This window comes from Pseudonaja textilis, chromosome 2 (assembly GCF_049901715.1).
Source record: "Pseudonaja textilis isolate UNSWEBS1 chromosome 2, rPseTex1.2, whole genome shotgun sequence".
In the NCBI taxonomy this organism is placed as follows: Eukaryota; Metazoa; Chordata; class Lepidosauria; order Squamata; family Elapidae; genus Pseudonaja; species Pseudonaja textilis.
In genome coordinates, this window is record NC_141991.1 from 252,052,230 (window position 1) to 252,072,061 (window position 19,832).

Consider the following 19,832-nt stretch of genomic DNA (forward strand, 5'->3'; position numbering starts at 1 on the left):
TTCAAGGCTATCAGATTTGGGCTGCAATACCGCAGAAGGTCACTAGGTGGCAGAGTCTGGTGGCACTATTTTTTTTTTTTTTTGGCTCCTATTCCTGCCATCTATTGCTCATCTTCAGGTTTGCAACCCAGAATAGTCCTTGTGGACTCTGGGCTCTTCTATGCAATTATGGCCTGTGTATCTTTATTTCCATAGCTCTTAATAGCTTCTGCCCTGGCTGATTTATTCCAGCAGAGTTAATGTCTTCTCTTTATCATAATTGCCTTTAATTGATATACAGTTCTTAAATGATTGTCCGACTCAAATATGGGAAACTCTTCAAGCTCACTTGGTTCTCAAATAAATTCAAAAAGTTGAGAGCCTGATCCACCAGGTCCTCCTCTCACAAAAGCTTCTTGAAATTCTGAGGGGATTTGCAGGAGCCCAGATTCTCAGCTCAGTGTAAATATTTAGCAGAATCAAGTGGTAAATAATTGTCTAGGAGCTGAGGAAATTTATTGTATAAATGTTCTAACACCCAAGAGAAAGAAAATAAGCATTTTGTGGAGTGAGGGAGGAATGGGGATTTCTCTCTCTGTGGCATACTCAAAGGCTTCGTGTAGGAATTATGTTTCTGTGAAGAACTATTCAGAAATATTATCCGCTAGTAGAAGAATTTTTACATTCTTGGAGAAAACAACTGAAGAGAATATAACATTTGTGAAAGGAGGAGACAAAAAAAAAGGGATTCCGCTAAATGTAGGATGTTAGAGCATAGAATTGCTCCAATTTTCTGTGAAAACTCCCTGAAAGGAAAAAAAAAAAAAGTTGGTACCAAAGGGGAAGTGTTTCAAACTATATTTTATGGATTGTTGAGAACCAATTTATTGTAGTAATTAAGACAAGAGGCTAGAAACTGGGAGACCATTAGTCAGTGGTGGGATTCAAAAATTTTTTACTACCGGTTCTGTGGACATGGCTTGGTGGGTGTGATGTGGCTTAGTGGGCATGTCAGGGGAAGAATACTGCAAAATTTCCATTTCCATCTCACTCCTGGGGGAAGGTTACTGCAAAATCCCCATACCTTCCCCAGCCCACTAACCTGCTTTCCAGCTCCGTTCTCCTGTTCAGGACAACCAAAGAAGACCCAGCTGATCAGTTGTGGGCAGGGCTTGGTGGGAGTGGTGTTCTGTGGGTGTGGCTTGGTGGCTTGGTGGGTGTGGCTTGGTGGGTGTGGCTTGGTGGGTGTGGCAGGGGAAGGATACTGCAAAATCCCCCTTCCCTCCCCACCCCACTAACCTGCTTTCCAGCTCCGTTCTCCTGTGCAGGACAACCAAAGAAGACTCAGCTGATCAGCTGGGACTCAGGAAGCAGAGAATAGATGGAGGCAGGGCCAGTCGGAGGTGGTATTTGTTCTCCGAACGACTCAAAATTTCTGCTACCGGATATTCAGAACTGGTCAGAACTTGCTGAATACCCACCTCTGCCATGAGTTCTAGTCCTGCCTTAGGCACAAGGCCAACTGAGTGACTTTGGGTCAGCCATTTCTACTCAGCCCTAGGAAGGAGACAGTGGCAACAGTACAAAAACTTTGAAAACCTGGCTAAGAAAGCTGCAGGAAAGATTTGAACACAATTGAATGGAAGGAGCAAAAAAAATAAAAAATTCTTGTAAATATTCCAAAATAATTTTACAAGATAATCAGCCATATAAGTCATGTAAGCAAAAGAATCCCTCTACGAGGGAGATGGACAGTTCTAAAAATTTGATCATAAAATAAAATATAAACTAAAATAATAAAGTAAAATAAAGTAAAATATAATATAATAACACAAAACAAAATGAAATGAAATAAATGAAATAATAAAATAAAGTAAAAATATAAACTAAAATAATAAAATACATTATAAAATAAAATATAAACTAAAATAGTAAAATAATAGTAAAGTAAAATATAATAGAAACTAAAATAATAAAATGAAATAAATAAACTAAAATAATAAACCTAGTACGATTAGATTACCTTGCATCATATTACATATTACATTGCATTACATATTATATTACATTCCTGTAAAAACACACATAGATACATAAATCAAAGATCCATTGCTTCCTGCAAAGGACTAGGATTATTAAATCTCAGCTATCAACTTTTCCTCATTGCTTTTGTACAATCACAAAATGTTGCCCAGCCTCCAAAAAGCAGAGTTATTTAAATCTCTTTAAAGAAGTTGGAAAAAAAAAAACTTTATTCAAAAAAGTCTGGTTATAAACTCTTAACCATATAAATACGAAAAAGGTCAATGTAAGTCTAATACTTTTCAATAGGGTGACATGAAAAAAAGAAACTGTACCATTTTTACAGATATAAAAGTATATATGATTTTCTGGGGTGATTCAATAAATACTCTGCTCATGTATGATATGAAGAGAATCTATATTATTTTTTTAAAAAATGATTATTCTTTCCTTAGTGACCTTTGAGTCTGTATTAGGAAGCTGAGCATAGGAATTTTTAAAAAGCTTATTTATTAAATTAGAGTTATTCTATACTTCACTATGAAAATACACAATATCAGAAATAATATTATTTTGTTTCAGCCAAGATGCCTACAATTTATTTGGCTTTTACTTTGGTTCCCAATAACTTTGTTTTATGATTTCAGTGAACGTTCTGTCAATTCTATAAGGGGAATTCAATTCCAATCTTGCAGCCATAAAACCTTCACATGATTTTGATGTAGCTTACTTTGAATATCTTCTTTAACTTTATTTTCCACATATTCTTGTTTTATTTTTTCCCCCACAAAGCGCAGGCACTGTACAGCCATGAATATATGCCTTAAAAATATGCTAAAGTTTACAGATTGTCTATTTTAAAATAAAGCCTTCAAACCTCATTTTGCTTGCTTTATGAAAAGTCAATCTTTTAATAATGAGGTATTTAGTATTGCATGAAAAAAATATGATTATTTTTTTCTTACGATAATCTATATCGTACTGGAGAGCAGTCAAATATTACAGTGAAACTATTATTACATGTATCTATCCAATTGACTAAGATCAAGCTGCTAAAATATAATCAAATTGGAAATGCTTCCAATGTAGAATTGAAATACAGTACATACATACAAAGATGTCTGCGTGTATTATTTGTGTGTGCGTGTAGTTATTCCTCAACAACCAAAACTGGGACTAGCTAAATATTATGGTTGCTAAGCTGAATATCACACGACTGTAATAGACTTATGACATCACTTCTCATTCAGTCCCTAACAATAGTCCTTGTCTTACAATTCATTCATTTAATGCCCATTCAAAATTACAACAGCACTGAAAAAGTGTATAGGAGATGACCAGGTGGAGATTACACCTCATGGTATAACTGGAACAATCTGGAACTGAACACACTCAAAACTGTAGAAATGGTGGTAGACTTTAGAAGAAACCCTCCCATACTACCACCTCTTACAATACTAGACAACATCGTATCAACAGTAGAGACCTTCAAATTTCTAGGTTCTGCTATATCACATGACCTAAAATGGACACCTAACGTCAAAAACGTCATCAAAAAAGCACAACAAAGAATTTTCTTTCTGCGCCAACTCAGAAAGCTCAAACTGCCCAAGGAGTTGCTGATCCAGGTCTACAGAGGGATGATTGAGTCTGTCATCTTCACCTCTATAACTGTCTGTTTTGGTCCTGCAACCCAACAAGAAAGACACAGACTTCAGAGGATAATTAGGACTGCAGAAAAAATAATTACTACCAACCTGCCTTCAATTGAGGACCTGTATACTGCACGAGTCAAAAAGAGGGCTGTGAAAAGACTTACAGACCCCTCACATCCCTGACATAAACTGTTTCAACTCCTACCCTCAAAACAATGCTATAGAGCACTGCACACCAGAACAACTAGACACAAGAACATATTTTTCCCAAAAGCTATCACTCTGCTAAACAAATAATTCCCTCAACACTGTTCAACTATTACAAAGTCTGCACTACTATTATTGTTAAATCTTGTCATCATTCCCCTCCCACTTGTGATTGTATGACTATAAGTTTGTTGCTTGTATACTTATGATTTATATTGATTGTTTCCTAGTATGATTTCATCACTTATTGTACCCTGTGACTGTTATTAAGGTATGATTCTCAACTCCTGACAAACGTATCTTTTCTTTTATGTGTACTGAGAGTATTTACACCAAGACAAATTCCTTGTGTGTCCAATCACACTTGGCCAATACAAAATTCTATTCTATTCTATTCTATTCTATTCTATTCTGTTCTGTTCTGTTCTGTTCTGTTCTGTTCTGTTCCGTTCCGTTCCGTTCCGTTCCATTCCAATCTATTCTATTCTATTCTATTGAGTGAGGGGTCAAATGTGTTTAACCTGGAAATGAGGAGAAACTTTCTGACCGTGAGAACAATCAACCAATGGAACAGCTTGCCCTAGAAAGTTATGGGAGCGCCATCACTTGAGACTTTCAAGAAGAGATTGGACTGCCATTTGTCAGAAATGGTGTAGGGTCTCCCACTTGGGCGAGTAAGTTGGACTAGGTGACCTATAAGGTCCCTTCCAACTCTGATTGTTATCTGTATCTGTTATCTGTGTCATAAGTCAGGAGTGTTCCTGCATGCCCATAAGAGATGTAAATCCAGACCATCTTGAATGACTTTCTTATCTCCCGCTTATTTGCCTCATCCATTAGTTGGCCAGATTCTTTTAGAGAGCTTAAGCTTGCAATATATCTTCATTCAAAGAGCCTGAATCTTCTGATTTTCCTGGTACTGAACATGATGACCGTTTTTCACACTTATGGCCTTTGCAGCACCGCTGCAGATGTTTGGTAATGAAACATCTGCAAGAAAACAACTAAGCTCAGAGAGCACCAAGGACCCCTCAGTTGCAAATATTCTCTTCTATTAGTTTCACATCTTTCTTAGCAAAAAACCTTCCTCTCCCATGGGGGAAAAGGAGAATGAAAACAATTGCTTGTCCCAACAAATAGGAAGACAATTTGCTTATTTTTAATATAGTAAAAAGTTTGGATATGATATATTTTGTGGTGGCCACTAATACTATTCATTAAATTGAGAAGGTTACATATTAGTTTCTTTATTTTTGGAAGCAGCTGATCTTGAAGAAAGCTCAAGCAGCTTTTAAAATTTTTAATGTGCTGGGTTTGTGGATGAATTTGATACATGTATCAAAATTGGTGCTGTTTTTCAAACTGGACAGAGATGACCAGTGGGGTACAACTACTAATAATATATCTGCCTTCCATTCAAGAAGCAACAGAGTTTTCAGCTCATAATTTAGTGCTGAGTGTATTAGGTACACAAAGCTCTTCTGATTCATAGCCTTCTAATCGGCTATTTAGAGTTTACACCAAGCAGAAAATCAATGTATTCAAAATGTAGTAGCTCTCTTGTTAACTCCAGTCATTTGCTTAAACAGTAATGTAGAGATGATAATTGAAATATGGTCTAAACCATGCATTTTAATTTGCAATAAAAATGCTTGAAATATGAGTAATTTGATTTTTTTTTTCCAAAGGGCATGTTTATTGCAATCCATTCTTTGGGATCTTAATTCCATGGTTGAATGAAATTTTAGAATAATAGGCTTGTATCTTCCAGAAGGAATACCAATGTGATTCAGAATGACTTTAATCTTGCAGAAATTTATGTGGGTTTAAGTTAGTTAGCTGCAAGATGACTTCAGCATGAGCTGCTAATGTGACAGATAGCTCCCCAAAATTTGGACGTAGACAAGGTTCTGCGTGGATGGTCTTGGAACGATGCCCAGTCTGACATCAAACCAATGATGGGGGCAACTAGACTGATATGAAAAGTCCAGAAATACTTTGATTGAAATGGAATGAAAGATTTGATAGGCCTCCAGAGACCCATTAACACTACTTGAATGACAATTACATCTACTGTCCCATAAAACAAAGTAGAAACTGTCTAATACACTACAGAGAGTTTTTGAAAAACTTGATGGACCCTATCTGGACACCATATGTGATGGTGTGATTCTCTAATGAAGTATCTAGCGTCTAATCCATCTCAGTTGTTGTTGTTATTTTCTAGAGTGGAAATTGTTCTCCATTGCAACTAGTGTGGTTTTACTGAGTCACAAAAATATTCCATGTCTTTTGAGAAGCTGTTCATGCTAGAAAAACTGGAAGGAAAAAGAAGAAGAGGGTAACTAACAGTAAGTTGGATGGACTTAGAAACAGAGAACACTGACAGTAGAAAAAAAACACCTAGTGGTCGTTCAGAAATTATAGATGCTCCATCACTCAAGGCTTACAAAAAGAGACTAGACAGCCATTTGTCTGAAGTTGCATAGGTTCTCCTTCTTGAGCAGGGGGTTGGACTAGAAGACCTCCAAGGTCCCTTCCAACTTTATTATTCTATGTTTTATGTTCTATCTAGTCTGCCCTTTGAGGGTTTGTATGTTGTTATTATTATTATTGTTAGTATTATTGTTATTATTATTGTGATGATGATGATGATGATGATGATGATGATGATGATGATGATGATGATGTCGTCCTTGGTGCTCTCTAAGCTTGGTTCTTTTCTTGCAGATGTTTCATTACCCAACTAGGTAACCTCATCAGTGCTAGTAAAGAGTGGAGCTTGCTCTTAGTTTATATTCTAATGGTTTGCCCTGTCAGTATTGGTGGGAGTGTTCTTGGAGGTTCTTTGGTTGGGCTGTTTATTATTAGCTTATTTGGAAGTTCCTTGTTTGGGGTATTGTTTACTTCTTGATTATCAGTCTGATGTTACTCTTAAAGTTAATCTATGCTCATCTGGGAGTTGATTGCTGGTGGGGATGTTGTCAACCTTGAAGGTGGCTTGACAGAAGCCATTTTGAGACTTCAGCACTGACACACTGGAGCCAAGGGACAAGGAGAGAGGAATAGATCATTGAGGTACTTAAGTCAAAAAAAAAATGTTCTCTTGGGAACCAAGGACATTCCTGCAGGTGTTCGGAAGGAGGTGACTAAAGTCACCTAGCAACTGGACTGTATCCTGATTGGGCATGTGACTGGTTGTTTTGGGAAAGTGACAAACTTTTGCTTTTAACTAGGTGAAAACCACGGAAATATTCAGAGTCAGTTTTCACCAGCCTGTGCCAATATGACATATCCAATAAACTTATTCTTTGAGGAATCTACCTGCCTTGGAGTTTTGTTTGCTATGGGTATGTTACCTGAAACCCTGACAGAGGTATTTTAGTCTTTTAGTTCTCTTTTCGGCTTTTTGATTATCTCTTTTGCACATTATGTATCTACTAAATGTCTATTTTATGTTAATGTCTATTTGTCTATTAATGGCTAATTGGTCAGAGTGCCAAGCTTCTAGAAATTATCTAGCATTTTTCGACTTGGCTTAGTCTTGGATAATCACAGTTTCTCATTTGAAATTATATTTAATTATGTCATATGTTGTGAAATTAAAGAGTTTTCATCATGACTTCTGACTGCTAGCTGGTGTTCATGTTTCCATTCTACCAGCCTTCAGTTTGTTTGTTTGTTTGTTTGTTTGTTTAAAATTGTCAGGTGATGGGTATGTGTTTATCCCAAGCATGTTTGATCTCAATTACTGATGACTGACCCAGTACCTGCACTGCAAGTTGGTTCCAAGCGGTGATGGGATTCAAATCATTTAACAACTGGTTCTCTGCACTAATGATATCTTTCAACAACCAGTTCACCAAACTGCTCAGAAAGTTAACAACTGGTTCTCCAGAACTGGTGCAAACTGGCTGAATCCCAGCACTGGTTCCAAGCTTCCACGACTCTTTATGTGAAGGAATGGTAATGATGTTCTCCATTCAGTCATGTCCAACTTTGGTGAGTCTACTGGCCAGGTCTCTCCTTGTCTTCCAATCTTGCACTACTTCTTTGAGTTGTTCTGTGCTCTGGCTGGTGTCAGCTTTGATGTTGTCCATCCACAATGTTCTTTGATGGCCTGGTTTCCTTTTACCATGATCTCTTCCCAAAATAATGGCTTTCTCCAGGAATACTTTATAACATTACTCTTGGGGGAAAAAAAAGAAGACACAACACAAAAACCTGAATATCCAATAGCTACAAACCAACAACTGCAACCTAATCCACAAAACACCATAAATCCAACAAATAATGATATCCCAATCCTCGTCAGAGAAGCTGTCAAGCATGAATGAAAGCGTCCTAACGCCATCTTATTTGGTCTAGAGGACATCAATAACAATGATGATATCACAATTGTTGGCAACATCATCAGTGACTATGAAGCATCAACCATCTCCTCTGATGAAATACTTGACATTTCTTTCATTGGCTGAGAGCTCAAAAACAGAGATGGCTCTGTGGCCCCACACTTCTGCAGAGTTGTTTGCAAAAATGAATTAAGCAAACATAAATTCATTTATGCTATAAATTCACTCACCAAAAACAACACCAACCATAAAAACCTCTGATCTCATCCTGACCTAACCTTACAGCAATGTGCCCGCTCCCGTATACTATGCACAGAACTCAAAAATCATCTAGACAATGGAGAAAAGGATCTATACATTGATTACCATGCAGACTGTATCAAAAGAAAGTCACACAACCCACAACTCAGCATCCAAACCTTCAACCAATCCACCATCACCCAAGACAAGGCATACACACCCCCAACTACCACAATTCAAACTACAACTGGCCTTAAATGCAAGCTACTCAATGCAAGAAGCCTTGTAAATAAAGTACCTGAATTTCTCCTCTTACTAAATACGGCTAAATCCGACATCATATTTGTCTGTGAAACATGGCTCAACACATCTCTCCCTGACTCCATTACCTCAGTAAGAGACTATCATGTTTACCAATCAGATCATGAAATCCGTAGAGGAGGTGGTGTTGCTGTCTTCTATACAAAGTCCCTACATCTAAAAAACATCCAAGTTACCCAAGAGCTTGCTCTTCCTGAGACCATCATCTGTGAACTGTCCTTAAATATCACATTTCGGTTCTCACTATGTTATAGAGCATCTGATAATGACATCGAACATGCAAACAAGCTTAATATACTACTAACACGGGCAGCATCCTGCCCACACGCTTTTATCTTTCTTGGTGACTTCAATCTACCTCATATTAACTGGACCCTAAACGAATGTACAGCTGAACCCAAACATGCAACCTTCTACAATGCTGTAACAAATCTGGGACTCAAACAGTTGTAGTAACCAACAATACTAGGCCTCGATCTCATCTTCTGCAATAGTTTGAATTCAATTTACAGAATACAAAGTAAAGAACCCTTTTCCAACAGTGACCACAACACGATTGACTTTTGTCTCAACATACATCCACACAAAAATCATCACAATGACAAAATCCCCAATTATAACTTCAAAAAAGTCAGCTATGATCTTATAATCAATGATCTCTCTTCCCTTGATCGGCAAATTTCTATTCACTGGATGCAATACTGTTGAAGACCATTACAACATATTCTTACTAGAAATCAAAAGAACCATCAAACTATATGTACCAATAACAACTCCCAAAACCAGGAAAAACAGATTACCCATAACAATAAGGAAGCTTCAATCCAAAAAGAGATCACTTTGGCGAAAAAACAAATCTGGTCATGTTGCCAATTTCAAAAGCCGATACAAAAATTTATGCCACCAGATAAAGACTGAATGCACCAATTATTACATTAAACAAGAAGAAAACCTTCTACACACCAATTCCACCCGCACTTTCTGCAATTTTGTAAACAACAAACTAAAAGATTCAAGGTCCATCCCACCCCTAAAAGGACCTAATGGCAAAGACTGCAATGACGACACCATCAAAGCCAACCTCTGTAACACATTCTTTGGCTCAGTATTTGTAAACAGCAATAGATCAAGCCAAGTACTTCCTAGTCGAACCACAGACAACTACAATGATCTAATACATATCAATTTTACAGAAGTCATTGTTGAAAGAGCACTGCGCAATCTAAAATCATCCCTATCTATTGGACCAGACGGAATATGTGCCTACTTCTTAAAAAAGCTATCCACTGCCATAGCTGAACCTCTAAGCATAATCTTTGAAAAATCTTTCAGGACCAGCTCCTTGCCAAAACTATGGTGACAAGCCATGGTCATCCCCATCTTCAAAAAGGGAGACCCCAGCCTAGTTGAAAATTACAGACCAATCTCCTTATGCTGCGTCACCTGTAAAGTCATGGAATCAATTATTAACCAATCCATTATCCTCCACTTAGAGACAAACAACCTACTCTCCAATAAAACAATTTGGTTTCAGAAAAAAACTATCCTGTAATCTACAACTCTTACACTGTAAAAACATATGGACTATACAACTCAATCAGGGCAAAGCAATAGACACAATCTACATAGACTTCTGTAAAGCCTTTGATTCAGTGGTACACAACAAACTGCTCCTAAAACTAAAATCTTATGGTGTCTCTGGACAACTGCATAACTGGATAGAAGCATTCCTGTCAAACAGACAACCAATGGTTAAAATTGGGAGCATCCTATCAAATTCTGTACCTGTCAATAGTGGTGTCCTCCAAGGCAGTGTTTTAGGACCAACTCTCTTCATACTCTACATAAATGACCTCTGTGATCGTGTTAAAAGCAACTGCGTTCTCTTCGCTGATGATGTAAAGCTGTTCAATACCACAGACAATACTGCTACCCTTCCAAAAGACCTTGACTATGTATCAGAATAGTTAAACAAATGGCAACTTCAAATCTCAACAAATAAATGCTCTGTCTTAAATATTGGCAGAAAAAAATCAGAAAATAAAATACAAGCTAAATAGTCAAGACCTTGTTGAGGATCCAAACTTTGTCAAGGACCTTAGAGTACTCATCTCAAATGATCTAAGTGCTAGAGCCCACTGTAACTACATAGCCAAAAAGGCTTTAAGAGTTGTTAATCTAATCTTACATAGCTTCTTCTCTGGTAATATCGCACTACTCACTAGAGTATACAAAACATTTGCTAGACCTATACTTGAATACAGCTCATCAGTCTGGCACCCATATCATGTATCTGATATTAACACAATTGAAAAATATTTCACAAGAAGAGTTCTCTGCTCCACTACTCATTGCAGAATACCTTATGCTACCGGACTTGAAACTCTAGACCTAGAAAACCTAGAATTACGCCGCCTCCGGTCTGATCTAAAGATAGTATATAAAATCATACATTGCAATGTCCTAGCTGCAAATGAATACTTCAGCTTTAATCATAACAATAGAAGAGCACACAATAGATACAAATTCAAGGTTAATCACACCAAACTTGATTGCAGGAAATACGACTTCAGCAACAGAGTGGTTAATGTCTGGAATACTCTACCTGACTCTGTGGTTTCTTCTCCAAACCCCCAAAACTTTAACCTTAAGACTGTCTAAAATTGACCTCACCCCTTTCCTAAGAGGCCTGTAGGGGGCATGCATAAGCGCACCAATCGTGCCTACCGTCCCTCTCCTGTTGTTGTTGTTTTTTAATTTTTTCTTATAAGTATCTATCTCATGTATTCAAAACTATATTTATTCTTATACCTGTATCTTGTAATCTTGCCTTCCTCTCTTTTCCTCTCTTTTTTCTTTTTTTCTTTCTCTTCCTCCCTCACTCTCTCCCTTCCCTCTTCCCCTCCCTCTCTTTTCTTTCCCTCCTTTCTTCCTTTCTTTTTTCTTTCTTTCTTTCTCTTCCTTTCTTCTTTTCTCACTCCCTTCCTCCCTTCCCTCCGCTCCCTCTCTTTTCCTTCTTTCCTCCCTCCCTCCCTCCTTCTGCCTCTCCTTTCCTCATAAAATCATAGGGCTGGAAGGACCTTAAAGGTCTTCTAGTCTAACCCCATGCCCAAGGAAGGAGTCCTTATGCCATCCTGGACAAATGGTTGTCCTAGCTTTTCTTGAAAACCTCCAGTAATGGAGCAGCCATAATTTCTCAAGGCAAGCTGTTCCACTGGTTGATTTTTCCCCGTCACGAAATTCCTTCTTATTTCAGGTTGAATTTCCCTCTGACCAGCTTCCATCCACTGCTTCTTGTCCTGTCCTTGGGTACTACGGAGAATAAATTAACACCCTCTTCCCCGTGACAGCTCCTCCCTTCCTCCTGTAAGAAAAAAACCCTTTGATTCCCTATGTGTGTTTATGCTTCATGGCTCTGAACCTGGCTCCTACTGCTTCTTATATGATAGTATATTAAAGCATTAGTTTAATGAAAGACTCGTACTAAGGAAAAATGTAATCTGCAATTGTGTAAAACTAATACTTGCAATTTAATTAGTTTTGGGGCTATTTTTGATACAAGTGTCTAGAACATTACAGGAATATGGAACCAAAAAATGCAGACAAGAGTTTTTCAAATAAGTGCCAAGTGACTGGATGGCATAATAAGTGAGGAAGATACCCCAGTATTCTTCCAGAGGAACAGAAGAGATGTGTATGAAAGACTGTATAAGAAGGGGTCTTGTTTCAGATCAGGGCCGCGGATAGTGGCTGCTCCTTGCTGGATCTAGCTATTATTTGATGGACCTCACTGCAGTGAGTTGTTGATGTAAGTATTACCTTACTGAATTGTTGTTTGTACTTTAATGACTTTCATGTTCCAAATTGCTCATGAAATAAACTTAAACTTTTGATTCAAAGCAAAATGAGGTTGCATGCTTGTATTTCCTGTGCTCCTTGTCTTATTTTATGACACTCCCTTCCTCTTCCTCCCTCCCTCCCTCAAATTATGCATTCCTTAAAAACAGATTCAAACTAAACGCGTACAAAAAAAAAAAGGACAACTCCAGTAGCCTCCTTTCCAACTAGCAAATTTTATTAAAAGACATCAAGGAGCTGCAGTTCATTTCAGCAACTGCCCCTCACAAAAGCACATCTGTTTTAATAACATTGGTTAATTGGGAAAGATGCTTTCGGACTGTTGTGTGTGTGTACACAGTACTATATGCTAACGCACAGCTTTGCTCATGCAAAGTCTACACCTGTATTCCAAAACCACCGGTAAATTAAACAGCTGCAGACCAAGGAATCAACTGTCTCCACACCACATTCATAGAATGGATTTTAAAGGGTTTGTTTCCGGAAGCAAAGCAAATCCAGTTTGTTACAGGTACACACACCACTCTCCCTTTGCAGACACAATCTCCTTCACACAAGTCATATCTTGTTTCTCCTTCCATCCTTGCCGAACTGAATGACAAGTTCCTTCTTTCTCCTTGTGTTTGTGTGCTTGTGTTTCCTTCTCCTGCTCACTCCCTAATCCTGAAATACAATTTCTTCTTTCTGCTGTTAGCAGCTCAGGATCTGCCTACCTATGTCCTAGGAGTGGTACTTAAGAGGGGAAGGGGTGTGTGCGTGTATAGCAGAAATAGACCGACAATGTGTTATGATACGGAGTCAAGATTCTTTTATGTCTCCCACGGCTTCCCTGTTTTTCTGCCCCTCTGCCTCTCCCACTCCGCCCCCCAAAAAGATAAATAGTCTTTGAAAGGACAAGCAGTTTTGATTAGCATTTAAAACGTTGTCAATTTTTAATGAAACCATAACCTCCAACCATAGGCTCCATGCGAACTGGAAGCGAGGTTGCAGAGTGCATGCTAATAGGCTTGGCATGTTTTCCTCTCCCTGCCCTTCAATGAACTTCCTTGTCATTAATTTGTGATGTCAGTCCACATTAGGAGGTCTCGGAAGCCAAAACTAAGGGGAAAAAAAAGAATCAACGCTAACCATCCCCAGCTAGAAAGATAACTGTTTTCAAGCTGCTTTATTGTAATTTTGCTCTGTTTTGAAGGCATAAAAGGGTTAGTATACGCTTTATGTAGACCACATTTGTAATATTGCATCTGGTTTTGGACACAACGATACAAAAAAAAAAATGGGGTTGAGACTTCAGAAAGAGTGCAGAGAACAGCAACGAAGATGATTAGGGGACTAGAGCAAGGGTCTTCAAACTTGACAGCTTTAAGACTTGTCGACTTCAACTGTCAGAATTCCTCCTCCGGTCATGTCAGCTCAGGAATTCTGGGAGTTGAAGTCCACAAGTCTTAAACTTGCCGAGTTTGAAGACCCTTGGACCAGAGGCTAAAAGATATGAAGAATGGAACTGGGTATATCGAGTTCAATGAAAAGAAGGATTAGGGGTGGTTTGATAGCAGTATTCCAGTATTTGAGGGGTGGCCACAAAGAAGAGGGGGTCAGCCTGTTCCCCAAAGTACCAGAAGTCAGGACAATAAGCAACAGATGGAAACCAACCAAGGAGAGAACCAGCCTACAATTGAGGAGACATTTCCTCAGAGTGAGAACAATTAGTCAGTGGAGCAACTTGACTACAGAAGCTGTGGGTGCTCCATCACTGGAAGTTTTCAAGAAAAGCTAGGACAACCATTGGTCAAAAGGGGGAGGAGGAGGAGGAGGAGGAGGAGGAGGAGGAGGAGGAGGAGGAGGAGGAGGAGGAGGAGGAGGAGGAGAAGAGAAGAAGAAGAAGAAGAAGAAGAAGAAGAAGAAGAAGAAGAAGAAGAAGAAGAAGAAGAAGAAGAAGAAGAAGAAGAAGAAGAAGAAGAGGAGGAAGGAGGAGGAGGAGGAGGAGGAGGAGGGAGGGGAGGAGGAGGAGGAGGAGGAGGAGGAGGAAGAAGAAGAAGAAGAAGAAGAAGAAGGAGAAGAAGGAGAGGGAGGAGAGGAGAAGGAGGAAGGGAAGGGAAGGGAAGGAGAAGGAGAAGGAAGAGAAGGAGAGGAGAAGAAGAAGGACTACAACAGCAACAACCACCACCTTTCAATTCCAACAAGAAAGGAAGATGAAAGTATTGTGATTTCTGTGTTTGCAAATGAGAATTATTTGTTCCTGTAGCAAGTCATTTCATTTCATTTTATTTTATTGGACCTGGAAACAAACACTTTAGTATCCATGCCATGAATGTGGTTTGAGGACAGTTGCTTCCTTGGCTGCTTAATTTATTTGTGGTTTGTTCTTTCTACATAGAGGTGTGGACAGGACAGAAAACAAACTTTGCATGGTGGATCTGGACTTTTTTTCCACCACAACTTCCATGAATTCATCTGACAGGTCAAAGAGGAAGAGACCAGGCGCTTAAAAGGATAACATAATAATAGAGTTGGAAGGAACCATGGAGGTCTTCTAGTCTAATCCCTGCTTAAGCAGGAAACCCTAGACCAGTGGTGATTAACCTTTTTGGCACTGAGTGCTGAAACGGGAGCACACTTGTGCCGAAAAGGTATCAAGTGCCAAAATGCACGTGCCAGAAACTGGAAGAGCAGCTCCCAGCAGGCGCATGTGCACTGGCCATCTTGTCTTCTGGCTTCTAACACATGTGTGTGCATGAAGACCAGCAGTTTCTAATGCACATGCATGTACCAGTTAGCTGGTCCTCATGTGCTCATGTGTGTTAGAAACAGGAAAACCAGGTGGCCAGCATGCATGCATGTGCCAGGAGCTTCTCTTCCTATTTCCGGCACTCCCACGTGTGCAAAAAAACACCTGGATGGAATGCATGCGCTTGAGCCAAAAGATCAATGGGTGACAGTTAGTGTGCCCTGTAGAAATGGTTCTGCGTGCCACTTCCAGCACATGTGACACAGGTTCTGTCAGAGTATTTTGCAGCACATCTGACCAGCACCCAAGTAAAATAATTCTGCAGGATTCATTTACATAAGAAAAACATCTTTATATACAATACCATACAGCAGAAGCCAGCATACAAAATCAGGAATACAGAAGCAATATGCTCAGAAACAAGTCATTACAGAGGAGAGTCATTACATAGGAGAGAGGAGTTACATAGGAGGCAGTTCAGAGGAGGCACAAACTAAGTCTTATGTACAGTTCAGTAAAGCTAAACCATGCCCAGACTCCAAACTGTCACTTATGGCCTCTGTCACTTATGGCCTCTGTTAGTCTCTGTCAGAGACTAACTCTGAGGGAGAGGAGGAACAGCTGACAGGGAGTGGAAGAGTGACTCCAGAGGTGGTGGAGGAGGCTGGGGAAGGGCAGAGGCCTGCTGTGCAGTCAGAGGAGGACCCAGGTCCATCCCGTCTCCATCCTAGGGCACGCAGGGAGGAGAGGATCAGGGAGAGACATTGTTTACTCCGGGGGAGAGGGCCTTGATCCTCTTCATGGAATGCAGGTGTGAGAACTGCATCAGAGTTTGGACCTGCTATCTGGCAAATGCTAGAGACAAAGCGTGTTTTATTTTGGTTTGAGGTTATCTTGGTTGGCATCCTTTCAACAGACTGTGCCTTGTTATCTCCTTGAATTTGGTAAATATTTCTCCTGTTCCGTTGTGGAAATTTCATCATTGTAGTTTGTTTGGTTTTTATTTTCACCTCTACTTGCTCATTGAATTTGGACTGCATTGCTTTCTTTTGAAGACTATTTTTGAGTATGTTTTATCTCCAACTGAGAATTATTGAACAGTGGGGCCAAGTTGGAGGCATTAAAGGACTTTTATTTATGTTTTGGATTTTGTTATGTTTGTGTTACACTCTGGGTCATCATAGCCTCATACAACAAATACTATATTTCAGTTTCCAAACAGTCCTCATTCGCTGACCTGTTACCATGTCTAATCCAAACAGTCCCCATTGGCTGACCTGTTACCACGTCTATTCCAGATCATAATTATTTATATACTTATGGGTTCATCATCATGGCCCTATACCATTTCATACAAATGGTTTTCCAATCTTTTCTTAAAAATCTCCATTGTTCAGGCATCCACCAAGGACCCCACATTTCAAACTTGAGCTAAGAATATTCTCTTCTGTCAGTATCACATATTCATGCTAAGTCATCTAATTTTCATTTTGCAAACCAAGCACAATCCTATTCTGAAATCCGCATGATCTAAATTTTGTGATGTAGTTCTCTGATTAAAAAAAGAAGGGAAAAGCAGGCTATGGAGAAAGTTCACATATGCAATTATCTGTGAAAATAATGTACCAAAACTTGCTCTCTTAGAGAAAATGGTTTGCAGTCATCTCTATGGTCTCTCATTATTTGTGAAATAAAAGAGACATTCTCTAATGTCTCATTAGAGAAATTTGTTGGTAAAAAACGTGAGTTGAACTTTTATCTAGTATGAACAAAAATTTGTTTATCAGTGGGTAAATGTACTGTACGTTAAAAGGAAATATGCATACTAATATCAGCTTGTCTAAACAAAAAACACAAAAATGGTGAATACAATGAAATAAACATGTGATAACACAAAGAATAAAATATAAATGTCTCCATCCTTATTCTGTACCAGAACAGAGAATTTCTGATAACTATTCCCTCAAACTTTGTACTAACCCAAATTAGGCAGCTGTTATGGGTATGAAACGCAACCATCCATTTCCCCTTAAAATATGTACATCACAATTAGAGTTATGCCAAAGATCACAACTTTTTCCAGAATGAAAAAAAAAACCATGAATATCTGTGAAGAAAGAGAGAAAGAAAGGTGAGGAGAAAGAAAGAAGGAAGGAAAGCAGGAGAGGAAAGAAAGAAAGAAAGAAAGAAAGAAAGAAAGAAAGAAAGAAAGAAAGAAAGAAAGAAAGAAAGAAAGAAAGAAAGAAAGAAAGAAAGAAAGAAAAGAGAAAAGAAGGCAGGAAGGCAGGAGATAAAAAAGAAAGAAAAAAGAAGGAATGAGAGGAGGGAAGGAAGAGGGAAGGAAGGAAGGAGAGGAAAGAAAGATAGATAGAAGGAAGGGAGGAAAATAAGGAATGAAGGATAGAAGATAAGAAAGAAAGACAGAGAAAAGAAAGAAAGAAAAATAGGAAGGAAAAAAGCAAGAAGAGGAGAGGAGAAAGGAAGGAAGGCAGACAGGAGAGGAAAGAAAGAAAGATAAGGGAAGGAAAGAAGGAAGGAAAGGCGAGAAAAGAAAGAGGAAGGAAGGAAGGAAGGTTTCGGTAGAGTAAAAAGTTTGGGGACATTATTGTTTCCAAGTCCCTTCCAACTTTCAAACTTCAGAAGAAAGTAGATTTTGCATTTGCACAAAACCCTAACAGCAGTCTCTATAATGTGTGTCAAGCCCATCCCATTCTAGACACCTGACTTGAATTTGGAATTGTGCTACCAGAACCACCCAAAAAAATCAGAGTCCTGGATGGGCAAGAATCAAAGCTGAATTTGCTTTAATTGTAATAAAACATTAATCAAAGCCAAATCTTGCTAACAAGGTTCTTTTCCAGGCATGTATTTAATCATTTGTCCCTTTTGTTGTTGTGTAAAAAATTACAATTAGTCAATAATTCCTGGAGGTCTTTAGAAGCTGCCCCAAAGTCTGTGGGGAGCTGGAGGCAGTGCCAAGCATTTGGTGGAATAACTCTGCATGACACTTGAAGACTTTGAGGGAGAAAGTTACACAAGCACAAACACAGCAAATTCAAATGTGGGAACTCCATATATTTTTTTTAATTACCAGGAAGTCAGAACACTTAAAGCAGATCAGTGTTGTTGTTGCTGTTTTGTTTGGCTATGCTGGAGGAATACATTTGAATTATACATTTGAATTGTCTGCATTTAAGTTATAGGCATACAATTTATTCCCTTTTTTACAAAGTAACATCATCTTTGTTGGTTTGTTGAAAATATTCATTCTATTCCTTCCCAACCAAGATGATTTTTATTTAAATATAAATTAAAATATAAATTAAATAGGGAGAGAGAGAGAGAGAGAGAGAGAGAGAAAGAAAGAAAGAAAGAAAGAGAGAGAGAGAGAGAGAGAGAGAGAGAGAGAGAGAAAGAGAGCGGGAGGGGAGGAAGGAAGACAATGTATGCAAACTGAGTTTGAGTTGTTCATTTATTTATTTTTTAACAAATTAACATCCTTTTTATTTATTTGTTGTATATATTCTTCCTATTCCTTCCCAGCTTGTTCCTTTTAAAAAGAAAGAAAGAAAGAAAGAAAGAAAGAAAGAAAGAAAGAAAGAAAGAAAGAAAGAAAGAAAGAAAGAAAGAGGAAGGGAGGGAGAATAGGAAGAAAGGAAGAGGGAGGGAGAATAGGAAGGAAGGAAGGAAGGAAGGAAGGAAGGAAGGAAGGAAGGAAGGAAGGGAAAGGGAGGAAGGAAGGAAGGGAAGGAAGGAAGGAAAGTAAGAAAGAGGGAAGGAGGGAAATGGGAAAGAAGGAGGAGGAAAGGAAGGAAGAGAAAGGGAGGAAGGAAGGAAGGAAGGAAGAAGGAAGGAAGGAAGGAAGGAAGGAAGGAAGGAAGGAAGGAAGAAAGAAAGTAAGAAAGAGGAAGGAGGGAAATGGGAAAGAAGGAGGAGGAAAGGAAGGAAGAGAAAGGGAGGAAGGAAGGAAGGAAGGAAGGAAGGAAGGAAGGAAGGAAGGAAGGAAGGAAGGAAAGAAAGAAAGAAAGAAAGAAAGAAAGAAAGAAAGAAAGAAAGAAAGAAAGAAAGAAAGAAAGAAAGAGAAAATGAAAATCATGAACTTCAATCATCCTCTATTACCCTTCCAAATCTTGGACCATATCATAAATATTTCCAAGGTAAAATCCAAGTGGAATCTTCTTTTAACCAAGAGAAATTTGCTGCCATAGATGCCACAAACACAAGCTTTGTATAGTACATCACAAGCACCAACTTCAGTTCTGTTTGGTTCTGTCATTTATCCCCAGACAATAACTATAAACATGTACGGCACCGAGGCAAATGTACGGTATATGCATCCCTTGAATAAATTGCCACCATGCATATTTTGCGAGACAGGGTTGAAATGCAATCAACCCTGCAGTTGGTTGGCAGGGTACATCAGCATGTTAGGTGAGGGGGAAAAATATATAATTCAGTGTCTAGCTGAAA